Source organism: Stegastes partitus, unplaced genomic scaffold, assembly GCF_000690725.1.
Source record: "Stegastes partitus isolate 25-593 unplaced genomic scaffold, Stegastes_partitus-1.0.2 Scaffold152, whole genome shotgun sequence".
Taxonomy (NCBI): domain Eukaryota; kingdom Metazoa; phylum Chordata; class Actinopteri; family Pomacentridae; genus Stegastes; species Stegastes partitus.
Window position 1 is genome coordinate 575625 of NW_007577883.1, and position 14814 is coordinate 590438.

Below are 14814 nucleotides of genomic sequence, written 5' to 3' on the forward strand. Positions count from 1 at the left end.
CATGACTATAATCAGGTAATACTTTAGTTTGTCTTCAGTGGTGCTCACAGCAACACAACGCTAGTATGTAGGTGATAATGTGATAGTAATAAAACATGAAATGTGTGTGATTTCTGCAAACCACTGCATATTTAATTTCTCATTATATGGACCCTGCATAGTGTTGGGACTCATAAGGTGCAAACTTTACTCACCTGCAAGCCAGACAGGCTTGTTAGAGTTGGAAGGTATGTCCAAATAATACTGCCATCCAAGCTGAGTATTTAACTCAGAGCGTCTTGCACCAAAATGGAGCCTCAGTAACAGATACATGTGGTTCACTGAGCCACATGAACCGCTGCTGGACTTGCAGCCTTATATTTTGTTTACGCAAAAGTTTGCCTCGTGATTCCAGCATTTTTGCATTTTGGTATTTTTATCTAGAACTTGAGTAGTAAGTTAACCACTTAAGGATGAGTAAATGGATGTCATGTTGCTCCCTGCCTTTTGTGATCAAATACTCTCATTTCAAGCTCTTGAGCAAAACATTGCATTATGAGCAGTATTTAACTATAATTTGCATCATGTACAAGACAGAACTCAACATTCTGTTACGGTGTAAAAGTGCTGTCAGTTTGACCTATGATGCATTGCTGTATACTTTTTAAAAAGACATTACAGAATTTTACTGTAGAAATGACAGTAATGTGGTACAGTACAGAGTTAACTGTTCACATGTGCCTCGACTAAGGTTCAATTCTCTAGGTTCACCAACAAAACACTGACGTATTGTCTCCTAACACAATTTCAAATGTAAATGTGTTGGTCAAAAAGTGCCAATTTACACAGCATAAAATTAGAATGAACAGATTTTTTGGTTAACATCTTCTGTTCATTCTCCTTTTAGCTCAGCTTTGATCTCCACCACTCACTGAGAAAATAAAATAGAATTTGCAATGTGAACCAACAAAGTGGTTGAGATCATAATGTTTTTTAAGAACTAGCTAAAATGCTTTGTTGAGGTTATAGGTGGTGGGTGATTGGGCTACAGTCTCTTGGTTACTGTACATACATGACATGCGTCCTCGCCAACAGAGGTATAATTCTGTTATTGTTTATTCCATTCATTTCAGCTGTTAAATGTTGTAAATGAAGTTTTCATCATCATAATTGTTGCTGTGTGGCAGCTTGTTACACACTGACAGCATGAAGATTAAGTAAAGACAGGAGAATCCTCCATCAACACAGACATGGACAACACAGCCGGGCTGAGATCCAAAGAAGTCATTAACAGCTCGATTACCACATAGATCAGTCTCACTCTGGACAGGGCAGCTGGCCACTGTCTCTGTAGTTTTTTCTTGCCATATGCACCATACTGATCCGATAGTGGAATGGTGTGAAGGTCACTTTGGTGTCAGTGAGGCAGATGTCTCAGTGGATGCAGTGCCCCTGGTGAGAACCCAGTTTTTGGGTGAAAGAGCTGCAGCAGTCAGAGCGGAGGAGGGTTCAACTGCACAACATGGAGCAACAGAGCTGAGAGGAATTTTAATAGCAGAGTCAAAGTGTGCAGTGTGAAACATAAGACTTCTGCTTGAACTTTCCACAACAAAACTCTCACCTATGTTTGATGAAATACGTGAACACACACAATATAGTTGCAAAGTTGTTTGTTAATGGATGAATGTTAATGTTATTTTCTAATGTTCATTAATGTATAGTGTGAATCAGTATTTATAACTTACCCAAGAAAGAGGCAGTCTGACACAAAAAAGTAAAAACCTCATTACAGTGTCTCATGCTTATCTAGCATTAACCTTTGCTTCACAGTTTAATCTAAATGCAAGAAGGAATGATAAGGCTGCCGTTATGACTTCCTTAATGGCTACTTCACTATATGATGATTAAAAAATGGTGATAGTCACCTCTGCTGACAGGTGGAGGGGGTAAAAGATCATGCATAATCAGTCCCACCCACATGATTTGTAGATGACTGGTAGAGTTTCATGAATTAGATCCTAAACAAGAAAACATGGCCTAATGGTTGAGACATGGGGAATGGAAGGTATGGACTTCACTGTTCTGACTGTGTCAGAATCTGTCACAGAATGTCAGTTTCTCTCCATGTCTCCAGTCAACCAGGCATAGCTCCACAATGGCCATCCCCAGGAAGCAGAAAGGGAGTGGTACAGATCTAGTGTGAGAATGGTCAGATTTGGCTCAGACCTGCTGTCCAGCTGGGTTCACTGTCAGTCTTAAGCTCTAGCTTGGGTCTGAGCCCAGTGGTGAGGCCTTAAGCCAAAGTGGCTTAAGGCCGAGTGTCTTACTGCCGGCACTGCCACACCACTGCTGTTGCCTGCAAACATGTAATACAACAGCAACAACAACGACAACAACAACTATTACTACTGCTACTACTATACTACTACTACTATAAATTATAACTATGATAAGCATGATTTTTAAGATAATACACTGGGGAGGACAAGACAAATAAATAACACCATTAAAGTTACACAAGGATTTCCAGAAATGGCAGAAGTCTCTCATCATGTCCAGCTATTTCTATCATGTCAAGTTCTGTTTGAAAGGTAGGGCGTATATTCCCTCCTTTCTGCAAACTCAGCTCTTTAGACCTTCTCAGAAATGGAGAACTACATTTATTATACTTTCACATAAAAGGTTAAAAACCTGGATACATACATATATACATACATACATGTACACACACACACACACACACACACACACACAGTGTATTTTGTATTGTATGTATGCCTTTATACGATGAGATTTTTCCTAGGCCATCCCCTCAACTACAAATCCCAGAATCCTTTTCCAGAGCTTAATCTGGTCATATGACCAGCCAACAGGAGCAGGTGGTTTGTGGTCATATGATGTTGTTAGCCGATGCTGAGGAGCAGCAACATCTCAGCTGAATCACAGCCCACATCACTGCCTACGTTGAAAGGTAAAGCTGGAGGAATACCTCCTTTTCACCCTGTGTTTTTTGGCCTTTTGTGACGGATGCTGCAGCCTCACACAGAGGCAGGAGGAGGAGGAGAGGGTGGAGAAGGGAGGGAAGGATGAGGGGGATGGGAGGCCATCAGAGATAACTCTCCGTTGCTTTCTCTAGGCAGCAAGAGAGCACAGATGTTTGCACTGTGTAAATCTATCTGCTGAAAACATATTGTGCCTGCAGGTTGTGAGTGAGGACTATGTGTTTTTGGATGGATGCCAGAGATTTAGAGATGTGCACAGATCTGATAAAAAGAAGGGATGCTTATGTGAGTGTGTTACAATCACTTCCTCTTCTGCTATAAGAGCTATCTGTCCCTCTGGCAGGAAGCATGTCTGGATGATTGCTGTGTCCCTCCTCCTCTCCTTTTCTTATCCCCATAATTCTTGGGGAAGGAGGTTTGTGCTTTAAGAAATTTTTGGATATAAGTTGGTGTTTAACGTCAGTGTTTGTTTGTTTGTTTTTCATCTTGTTACAAGGTTTAAAAAAACACAAATGAATGGAACCATTTAGATGAAGTGGGGACAGATAGGGTCTCTCCTGCACAGCTGGGCATGTGATTCACACCAACTAAAAACAAAAAAGAATTTTGTGATTTTTTTTTTAAATCACTGAAAATGACCAATATTTGCCCAGTCATTACCTTAATAGGGCATATCAAAAAGATATCACAGAGGACTCATTGACATTGTACTTAAGTGCTGCAAAGTTCTGACAAAATTGCAATACATCAGTCAATCAGTAGGTCCAAAAAATGTAAAGTAAACCTGGCCTCCGGGGTTACTGGGGGTCTGAAGCCTCTGGGTAGTTGCACATTTTGCCCTTACAACATTAAGCCCAGGCCCATTAAGCCCAAACTTATATCTCTCTAAGATTCAAGTTTGGTTTAACTATTTAGGTTAGAGTTAGGTTTACAGAATAGGTCATTACTTTTATAAACTAGAGCAGTCTGCATATTTCTGATTTTTAGCTTTGTTCTGTCTTCTTGTCAAGGGCTACATGTTGAGATTTATACCACTTTGATTCCTGCACAATTGGTATAAATCTGACAGCTGTGAACTAGCTTAGTTTAGTGGACTGGAATGATTTGGAAACAGCTGACCAGTCCAGGGGGAGGAAGGTGACCAAATATATTTTCAAAATTTTCTGTTAAAGTTTTGGTCGAGATGTCTCCTTATACACTAAGGCACAACATTAATATTACTTACCAAATATTGTTTAGGTCCCTCTCCTGCCACCAAAACAGCTCTGAATGTTTAGCTGGGTGCTATGTGGTATAATAACATCCACATGGGGGTCGGGATCCAGTTTTTCCCAGCAGAACACTGCATTGTTCCATTCACCTGTTCAATTCACCTGCTTGTGTTTTCATAACACTAAATTGTGGTCTCTTTTCAAACCCAGTGTGCTGCAGTATAGAGCTTACTGCACTGTTACTGCATGGTAACATTATTAAAACACAATTAGCCTACTGATGTAGAATGGATAGTTGTTGTGAAATTAGAGCACAGTTGCAAAAATTGTTGGTGTTCCACTCTACAGAGCATACTGTACACTTCTGAGAAACCCCCACTCATCCTCTTTTGAGCCTATAGGTGGATGCTTGGGTCCAACAGCTTGGGCTAAGCAAACAATAATGACAACAATAGATAATAGATAAAGGGAATCCAATTGTTATAACTTCTAGTAACTTGTTTAACTGTAGACTAAATTTTATAATTCATCCTACATCCACCCAACCGGTCGAGGCCGATGGCCGTCCCTCCCTGAGCCTGGTTCTGTTGGAGGGTTTTTTTCCCCCACTAGGGTTTTCGGTTCCTTCCCACTGTTGCGGACTGCTTGCGGACTGCTGAAGCTTGTAGGGAATCCAAATGTTTTGGATTGTTGGGTGTTTCAGTCTCTGCCTTTGTGAAGCGCTATGAGATGACTTGTTGTTGTAAATATGCGCTATACAAATAAAATTGAATTGAATTGAATAACACTGAAAAACAAAAGAACGACAGAACATTCCTGCTAGTGCTGTCAAAAAACATACAAGAAAAAGACCCAAGACCATCCATACCCTTCAGGACAAGACCGGTTCAAGGATAGCTAAGAACTTCCATTTTACCAGATTTGAGCTTTGAAATTTGAGTTCACCCTTCAACATTTTGATGCATATTTAAACGTCATCTGCATAGTAGAATAGTGGTAGGAGATTACGTGAAGTTCCTAAAGTCATGATGGACACGTACTATCTGCCAGAGGGGGAAAATGAATGAGACTATCAGAATAGGACCCAGGACTGAGTTTCAGATGAGGATAAATAGATTCCTGCAACAACAGAAAAAAACTTCTGTCAGAGATTTAGAGGAGGAGCATCTCCAAGGGTGACACAGAGGCACCCCTCTACTGGCCAAATCTGCTGATAGACAAGGTGTCAAAACCTACATGCTGAGGAAATTTTCTATGATCTACATAAAGTCCAGTAGTCCGAGTTGTCTTTGTCTCGTTTTATTCAAAGCTTTGAAGGTACAGGTCATACAGAATGCAAGCAGTCTGCAGGAGAGTACACATGAGTGCAGGCAGCATGGTATTCTTATACATGTACAGGCGTGGTCTTTACTCCAACGGTAGTGTAACAATCCCATGCTGGAAAAACAACAGCTGGGTGTACTGGGTGTACTCATTCACACACGTTAGATGACTAAACACGCTGGATCAGGCATCAAAAGTCTAAACACATGGGATGCACAACTTCTTCTTCCCATGTACAGCCACTAGTGTTTACCTAGATGTTATGGGAACACATTTTGGGTCTGTAACCTTTCCACTCAGCTTTAATGAAACTTAGAGAAACTTGCTTTGACATTCTTCATGCAGATGCAGTATTTTTCCATTACATACACTTAGATCCAACAATACCGACAGAGTTGTGTTTGACCAGTGCGATCAAGAGAAACACCTTAATAATACTGTACTTTTATAAGCAGTTGCATGCTTCTTAACAATCACTGTTTCACAGATGTAGACTAAAAAAAAGAGTAACTTAGATGGAGAACTGTAATTTGGGAATAAAGAACTGTGATGATTTGTTTTCTTAAAGAAGTGGTTGAAAAACAGCTTGTGTGACATCAACAAGGACATGACCAGAAACAGTATCAAAGAATTGGTGATTATAGAGAGCGAGTAACACTTTTAGAGAAACATAAAGGTAAAATGTGAAGGAGGATAGAAGAGCTTTTTTTCCCTCCCTGAATATCAGGTTTGTGAGCTTTTGGAGAATTGTTAGAGAAAGGAGCAGAGAAAATGAAGTGGATTGTTTTCTGCATACAACCTATGAAACCATAATGTATATGCAAGCTGTATAGTGTGTAGGTGTACAGTTGTGTGTTGCAAGTGAGTCACCATATTTAGATTACATAACTGAGAAAGTTAGAAAAGTATATTGGTGTTAAATTAAGTTTATTAGTATAATCTCAACTCTCTCTCCATCTGGCATGCCTGGAATAATACTTTGTGGGATGTTAGCCCAAGTATATGTAACAGGATGTTGAATGCTGGGTGTTGCATGACTCTACATGACTCATTGGTCATTGAGTAGATCTGGACAGCAGATTGTTCTCTTCCTACTCTCACACTTCCTTCTTTTTGTTATTCTAGTTCCAATTTGATTATCTACTAATAGTTAGGGTTATTCGATGATGATTCAGTCCGTTCAGTTTTGCCAACATGGGTTTTGGCTTGCGTTCATCAGAGCAGCAGCAAGCAGCTATGTAAAGAATGTACGTTCTTCTCCTTTTTCTTTCTACTACTATTATTATTATTATTATTATGCATAGAATTGCAACTTGTTTGCAGTCTAGAGCTTGACCTTGAGTTGGATCACATATGTATCAGGATGCTTACACAACTGAAACTACAGAACTGGAAATAGCCCTTGTTTTGTGCCTGTGTGTGGATTGCTTTACACACCATACTTTTATTGTTTGACCTCATCAGCAGAAGCTCAAGCTTGTCTACCTTTTGTAAGACCTTGAGGGGTTTGAAAATACCGTCTGCTCAGGGCAAATGTAGCAGATTCTTGTTTCTATCTGTGTACAGTACTCTTGATGTAAACTGAGGTGACGGTTAGCAGGGTTTGTCTCATGCAAAGTGTCTAATATTGAAATCTGTGCAGGGACACACCCAGACATTCAACTGTGTCAGCATTGCATGAGATCCACAACCTTCACTGCATGTGTGGATAAGGTTTACATATGGCTCCCATTCAGAACTGCCATCTGCTGTGTTATCTGTACAAATATATGATCATCCTTTGGCAAACCGTGACCGTCACACTGCGTAAATAATTCGATTTTGCTTGGCATTGTGTGATCATTTTTGCAGTGCACTGTACACTGGCCATTATACAGATAACAATAAACATTTCCCACTGGTAATTTATACTTCTAATAATAATTTATATGATTTTAAATGATTCACAGTGTACTTGCGAGAAGGCCTTTACATTAGTGTGACTATTCAAGATCCTCAAAACATGATTGCTGCTTTTTGGGGGATAATTATTTTATCTATTATTTTTCTAACATGACTGCTATTTTCCAAGCACCATCAACAGACCAACATCTCTACAGGCAGATGGATGCACAGAAAGATAAATGGGGTGTAACAATATTAAAAAATAGCTTCTGAAAACCGGTAAATCTACAAACCAGTTAGGGGCTCAAGACTATCAAGGGTCTTTGCCTCGGATCTCCTTCATGCTGTATTCATGTAACAACAATCTAAAGTACGAGTTAATGCTTTAAGTCCATTCTGTTGTTTTGCACAGAGACTGTGTATGAAGCTCTAAGCACTCACAAAACATGCCTCACCTACATTCAATACTGTGCCAGAACACATCCTACAGATTGGACAGAAGACCAAAGCTGCCCTCTCACTTGCTTCTGTTTTCACTATGCAGCCTCTGTTGAAACCGTTACACACAGGTGATGGTCAGACAAAATGTGAGATAACCAGATGGGTGTGAGTGAGAGTAAAAGAAGCCAAACCAAGTTTGTTTCATTTTTCATGATAAAAAAATACCCTCTTTACACTTCGAAGGGATTAAATGGTAAATAGTCAGCACTTCAATAGCGCTTTTCTACCATAGTGGTACTCAAAGCGCTTTACAATGTGGATGACATATCTAATATGGCCTAGCACCTCAAGTTCCCTAAGAGGAGATGGAGGGCTTGGCTAGTGTAAAGGATATTGGGGTTACATTGACTTACCTGTTGCTACCATGATCCAAACACAAGTAGTGGAAAATTGAGACATGAACTACTTGCCTTGTGGTGTCTGGTACAAAGATATTAGCAGCAGATCTTATAAGCTGCAAGTTGGTGGAGCTGCAGCTCAGACTTGTTCCAGTACATCCCCCAACACAGGACCACTGACAGTGGGTACCACTGCTGACCAGGAGCATCCCACAAGCCTTTGGAGATGCTCTGATCTAGTCATTTGACTATAACAAATTGGCTGTTGCCTATTTTCCCTAACATTTTGACAACGACTCCCTTTTACACACCAGGCCTTAATACACTGTTGCCCATACAGTTGGAATATTATTTTGTTTTCAGACACATTCCTCCTTCTATTTCTATTTCTACACATCAGTAATTACATTTGACCAAGTGTAATGATTACATACTGAGTCCCAGTTACCATGAAACCAGTTCTGACTTCAGGATCTGACTGAAGAGTGGGACATCCCGCACACTGACACCATCAATAAGCTGGTGGACAGTATACCACGGTGTCTTAACGCACTGATCCATGCCAGACTCAACATTAGTGACTGAGAGACATTGAAAGAGTAATATTGGACATTCTTATGCGTGAAATCCCCTCGAATATGTGTTTCCTGTTAAACTGACGAAGGTTGAAAAATTAAAACAAAACCTTTAATCCTGTTGTTAAATAGCCCCAATTTAGTTTAAGCCTGAATACACAGTTTGCAAAAGTTAACTGTGGTTACATTTTTACTGTGATATGTATTGTATGTATACTGTGATATCAATAAAGTTTTGAGAAGAAATACACTTTATCTATCAATAATAAATCATATTGTCACAATCAATTCATGAGAAGAGGTAAAAAAAAATATTTTGATCCAATTTTATGGGCAACAGTGTATATGTGATTGTACCAAGATAATCAATGTTCTTCATCACAATAACTTTAGGCCAAAATAGGCACATCACAGACAAAATGCCTCAAATTCAAATTGCCATAACAAGCTGGCGTGTTAGCTATAGGATAAGCCCTTTTGATTTTAAAGATCCCATGACCTTTGTTGCACCAGTTACTTAGATTCCTAGAAAAGCCAACTTCTTTACGTAGTGTGTTGTACGCAATGCTGTAATAGTGCAGGTTTTTAATAAACGTTGTAGCCTCCAGCAGGGCTTTACACCTTTAGCCTTGCTGTGACACAAAAGATGCTAAGGGAATGCAAACAATTTCTTCCTGCCACTCAGAGAACGAGAATTGGAGCTCACCTAATAGCTTAAGTAAGTGACTTGAATGCTGGATGGCAACGGAGACCCTTTAGTAAGGACAGAGAGGAAAGGGAAAGAAGCCCTTTTCTGGATTTAATTTGTGGATTCAGGGAGACAAGAGGCCTTGCCGTCTGAGATAACAAGGCCAGGCTCTGTGATGTGTGAATAATGGCTGGACAGAGGTTTAGACATCATTAGAATAATCAGTCCTGATGAGGATGGAGATGCACGGCAATACAGGGGAGGTCTACTGACGGTTGATAGTGCACTAATTAAGATGCTGCCGGTGCACGGTTCTCTTTTCTTGACAATGCAGATGTACTATGATCCATCCTCTGCCAGGGAGTTTTGTTTTAATATGCTTCTGCTCATTGTTTCATCCTGATTTGCCCATTAAATTTCATTCATCTTTAGTTCTTCATTCATTATGCTTGCATCTTCCCTGTGTGAATTGTGCGCTGTTGTGGTGGAGCTCTGTTAGACAGTTTTGCTTGAGCAACTGCTTAAAAAAAAAAAAAAAAAAAAAGCACAAATTGTACTTTGTTCTTCATTTTGCTGATGCAAAACATTTGAGCTTTTGGGAACAGCTCATTGCTGCTGGAGAGAATTCAGCATGTTTAAGGTTTTATTGCATTCCGCTACTCATCTTGCTGTCTGCCGGATTGGAAACCCCATTGATCATATCAGATTGGTTAAGTAATTGATTGTTACTGGTTATTAACCTCCCAGAACTTTGGACCCACTTGCCAGCCAGTGAGAACAGCCTGTAATCAGTCACAAATGGCAGCCGCTAATGAAATTAGTTCCTGGTTCTGCCTCACAACTTTGTTTGTTCCACAAAGTATTGGCAAGGGCATAGAGATGCCATGGTTTACTCTCCCCAGAGAATGGAGTGATAGAACAACAGAATGCAGATAATGAGCTGCTGTGTCTGTGTTGTCTCTTTGTAATTACTCATGTGTCTGACCAAAATACAAAGATGAGGACATGAAAAGTTGCACTTGCAACAGTTTGTCTACCACCAGGAGCACCACTGCAGACATGGAACTTGAACTGTGTTCATATTAAAGTTTGAGTATGTATCTCTGATTGTAGACTATTACTAAGGACATTTGTATAGGTTTTGAATCAGATGGAACTTTTATATTTCTTTCTGTCATGTTGCTTTACAGCATGATGCATATAAAAATACTTGTTAGAACTGTTTTACAGCAAAAAAAAACAAAAAAACAAAAAAACAATACAAAACAAAATAAAATCAAAAAAAAAATTCTTTGGAAATCCCATACGGAGGTGTTGCTGCAGTAAAGCTGCATTAATGAGTATCTGATCTTTAACCTACTGAAAAATCACTTTCTTTTGACATTTTTAGCACTGCAAAGTTAACATGATCATAACTATTTGAAAAATTGCTAATATTATTTTGTGCCTGTTAGATTTTTAGAGTTGTTTTTATAGATAAATGTCCATCTAACCCTGGAAGAAATATGTTTCTCTGTCTCTTTAGCTAATAATTGCTCCACTATGTTCACAAGCTAATGTCCCACTTTGTCTGCTGTTTGGTGCTGGCTGGGTGGTGTAAAGTGGCTTTAATGTAACATTTTCGCTGAGAGCAGTTTCATATCTTTGAATTTGTGGGGCCAAAAACCAAAACAATAATTAAAAATGTTTTGCCAAACTTCTACAGCTGCAGTGAGTGCAGCCACTGTTAAAGATGGAGATTATTTTTAGAACGTGTTTCTGAATGTATCTGCAAAAATACACAACAGAAGTACCTGAACATGAAATACCACTGATGGTTGCGACAGGGGCTGCAAAGTGGCTCTGTGGTTAGCATCGTTGCCTCACAGCAAGAAGGTCGCCGGTTTGTGTCCCCGTGAGGACACCCAGGATCTTTCTGCATGGAGTTTGTCTGTTCTCCCCGTGCAGCGTGGGTTCTCTCCGGGTTCTCCGACTTCCTCCTAAAAGGTCCAAAAACATGTTGAGATTAACTGGTGATTCTAAATTGTCCGTAGGTGTGAATGTGAGTGTGCTTGGTTGTCTGTTTCCAAGTGTCGCCCTGTGATAGACTGGCGACCTGTCCAGGGTGCCCCCTGCCTTCACCCTAAGTCAACTGGGATAGACTCCAGCCACCCGCCACCCTAGTGAGGATTAAGCGGTGTATAGATGATGGATGGATGGATGGATGGATGGATGGATGGTTGCTAGAGAATGGTTCAAAAAAACTTACTGACTCCATCTGATTCCCATTCAAAAAGTTGTTATGCTCTGTATCACTTAATTTTCAAAGCGTGTTGCATGTGGTTTTGGAAATCCTTGCTACGTTAAAAGATGTAAATGGTTTGCATCCATGTTGGTCCGTACTGGTGCACGTTTTCAGAGTATGTAAAGCAGCACCCAACACTGCTTATTAACACTGCAAAAGGAAAAGATGCTGTCGGACATTAGCTGCAACTCTGGCCTTCAGATCAGCTCCTATGCAAACCAATGGGCAGTATCGCACCTTGCTATGTCCATATATTGATACAGTCTATAACTCAAGTAACCAGTTTGCTTAATAATAACAATAATAATAATAATGTAACAGCATGTTTAAATCATGCAGCTGACCAGTTAGCAGATTTATCCCCTAAACAAAACCTTCTTTTAAAAGGAGGATTTCTCCAGGAGAAACATACATTGGGAAACCAGTCATCTGATCATCAAAAAAATTCACTTCATTTGGTAATCAGAGGTGCTAAAATGCAGGTAGGTACTTTTCAATCACGTCACTTAAGCTTAGGACACATACAGATGTTGGTGTTATCTTTTCATATCATATCACTTCATACTTGCATGTCACCACATTAATCTGACAGCTTACTTTACTAATTAAGAACGTATTCAAAATAAAATATATGAAGAGCCTGTAAAATATGATGCCATATCATAAATTACCCACAAGTACATTCAAGTGCAGCTGAACCAATAGGTCGACTGGCAGAAAATTAATTGGCAATTTTTCATACTAAATGCCACAAGTTCCATGTTTCAGCTGCTAAGATTTGGGGATTTTTCCATTTTTTGTCTAAGTAATTTGAATTCATTTTTCATCATGTTGAGGTTCGGAGTAATGTTCACTATGTATGAAGGTTGTCACTGAAGAGATCTCTTCACTATATATATTTAGTTCTTATAAACAAAATGATTATTGTCATTTAATTGACAAAATATTCATTCATATTCATAATGATCATCAACATAAAATAGGTACAAATCCTGCCAGCTCCTGTGCTAAAACACTGCTTACAAAAGAATGCTAGAGCAATCGGAATCTGATGCCATAATATATAAAACTATAAAACTGACAGGGGCCATTTTGCATCATTTTCCTGTTTATAGTTAAATCCTTTTTTATTTCTTTTTTTTTTAAAAACTCAACTATTATTCTGTGTAAATGTTGTTTAAAAAAAACAACCAAAAACTTATTAAAAAAAAAAAAAAAAAAAGGCATTCCACCTTTTTCCATTTATTATTTCTGACACGGACTGTTCCTTTAAACCCAGCTGCTAATTGATATTCATCCTAATGCAACTGCCCTGCATAGCTGCCTTTGAAATTGTGATTTAATTTCTTCAAAGAACTCTTCCATGTGTACTTTCCACCCGTTTGTCCACCTGCCAGGATACTTCCCCTGCCATCTGCAGAGCCAATTCAATTGCAATAGAATCAATCGAGTTTGCTTTTAAAGTATTTCACAGATTTGCCTGTGCTTATCAGTCAGCCAAAGCAGCCCGATTGTTTCCCAAAGCATGACCAGATGACTGCTCGGCATTGTGTTCGGAAATGCCTCTGATTATCTTGTCATTCCCAGAGAGTGAAATCCATTCAGCTTTTGAGTCAAGTCGCTTTTGTCCAGCCTTGACCAAGATGCATCTTATCATCTTGTACCGACAATTCAGCTTCATGACATGTGAAATCTGAATATTAGGGAATATTAGGGGGACGTGATAGCAGTTCCCCACTGTCTAGTGTTACCAGAATGTGTTAGGCTGATAAAAGAATACCCGACAGTGGCTTTGGAATGCCTCGCATGTGGTGATTTAGGGCTGGAAGAGGATTTTCATGCTGGTGTGTGTTTGTGTTTGTGTGTGCTGAGGTCTGTTCCACACAATTGGGATTGTGTAACTATGGTGACGGCTGTGAGGGACTGTGAGAAAGCAATCTCCAGGAAGTCATAGCCGCAGGGTGAAGCATATGTAGCATGAGGATGGCACCAGAAGGCCGCATCGTGGATGTCCAGTTGGCCATCTGTTGTGGTCCTGCAGACAGGGCCAGGAAGCCCCCCCACCCCACCCCCAACCCACAGAAACCACACAGAAATGTTGGTATTTTCAAATGCCAGGGCCCGGGACAGCACTTGCCTCCCCCTGGGAGCTCCTCAGCACATCCCAGACACTGAGCTTCAGACGCTCTCAGTGGGACTTCCAGAAAACATCCTCGAGTGGAGCGATGACTCCGTGCAGTGCATTTGTTGGTGTGCAGAATGAGACTGCTAGAGTGGAAGTGGTCACAGCATGGCTCACTCATCGGCCAAAGATCATTACTCTTCCTTATCTCAGGCCAAGTCCTCAGGCTGTTCCACTCCGCGCCAAACAGGGAAACCATTACCAGACCGAATCACTGGAGGCCTGTTCACCAGGCCTGAGGAGACCTATTGGCATTCCACTGCCGGTGTGACGTTACTGTTCTCTTCTAGCATACTATAAATGAAATCAAACACCCGGTGCACTGCTGAATTTCATGTGAAGTAGAAGTGGTGACATGTGACAGTGACAGTCTTGTGTTTCAACTTGAATGATTTAAAGACAAGACAGGATTTGCTTCCTATCATCCAAGAGATGTTTTACAGCTACTCTAACTAGGGGAGGTCTTTTCAGTCTATTTGGTTTGGGCTTTCCATGTTAAAGGTGTCAACTTCTACATTTCTGTTTTTCCATAGTATTACTTGCTTTATGGTTTCACATGACAGCACCCCCGCGTATGGATGCTCCTCATGACTGAATCATCACATCACTGCCTTTCTCTCCACAGATATATGTTACTTGTTTCCAAGGAGATGAAACATGATATTTATTTAGCAAACTATGTCCATGTTAATAAGAAATAGGGGGTCGATCAGTCCTCCACTTTGGTCCAGACTGAAATAAGTATTGGATGGATTCCCAGAAGATTTGGCACAGACATAGGGGTCCACAGACATTGCCTGTAGCCCCACCAGCAGTCTAACATTGTTTTGTGTTTTGTAAAAAAAAA

At 40.1% G+C, this 14814-nt stretch overlaps 1 protein-coding gene across 1 annotated transcript in view; it reads left to right on the forward strand.

Annotated features, from left to right (window-relative positions):
- The first annotated feature begins 2869 nt into the window (after positions 1-2869).
- The window catches only part of tsnare1 (T-SNARE Domain Containing 1), a 157052-nt gene continuing 145107 nt past the window's right edge, over positions 2870-14814 (forward strand). Inside the window, exon 1 of the mRNA XM_008279294.1 lies at positions 2870-2950. The gene's annotated coding sequence lies outside the window, so the exon portion shown is untranslated. The remainder of the gene's footprint in view (positions 2951-14814) is intronic.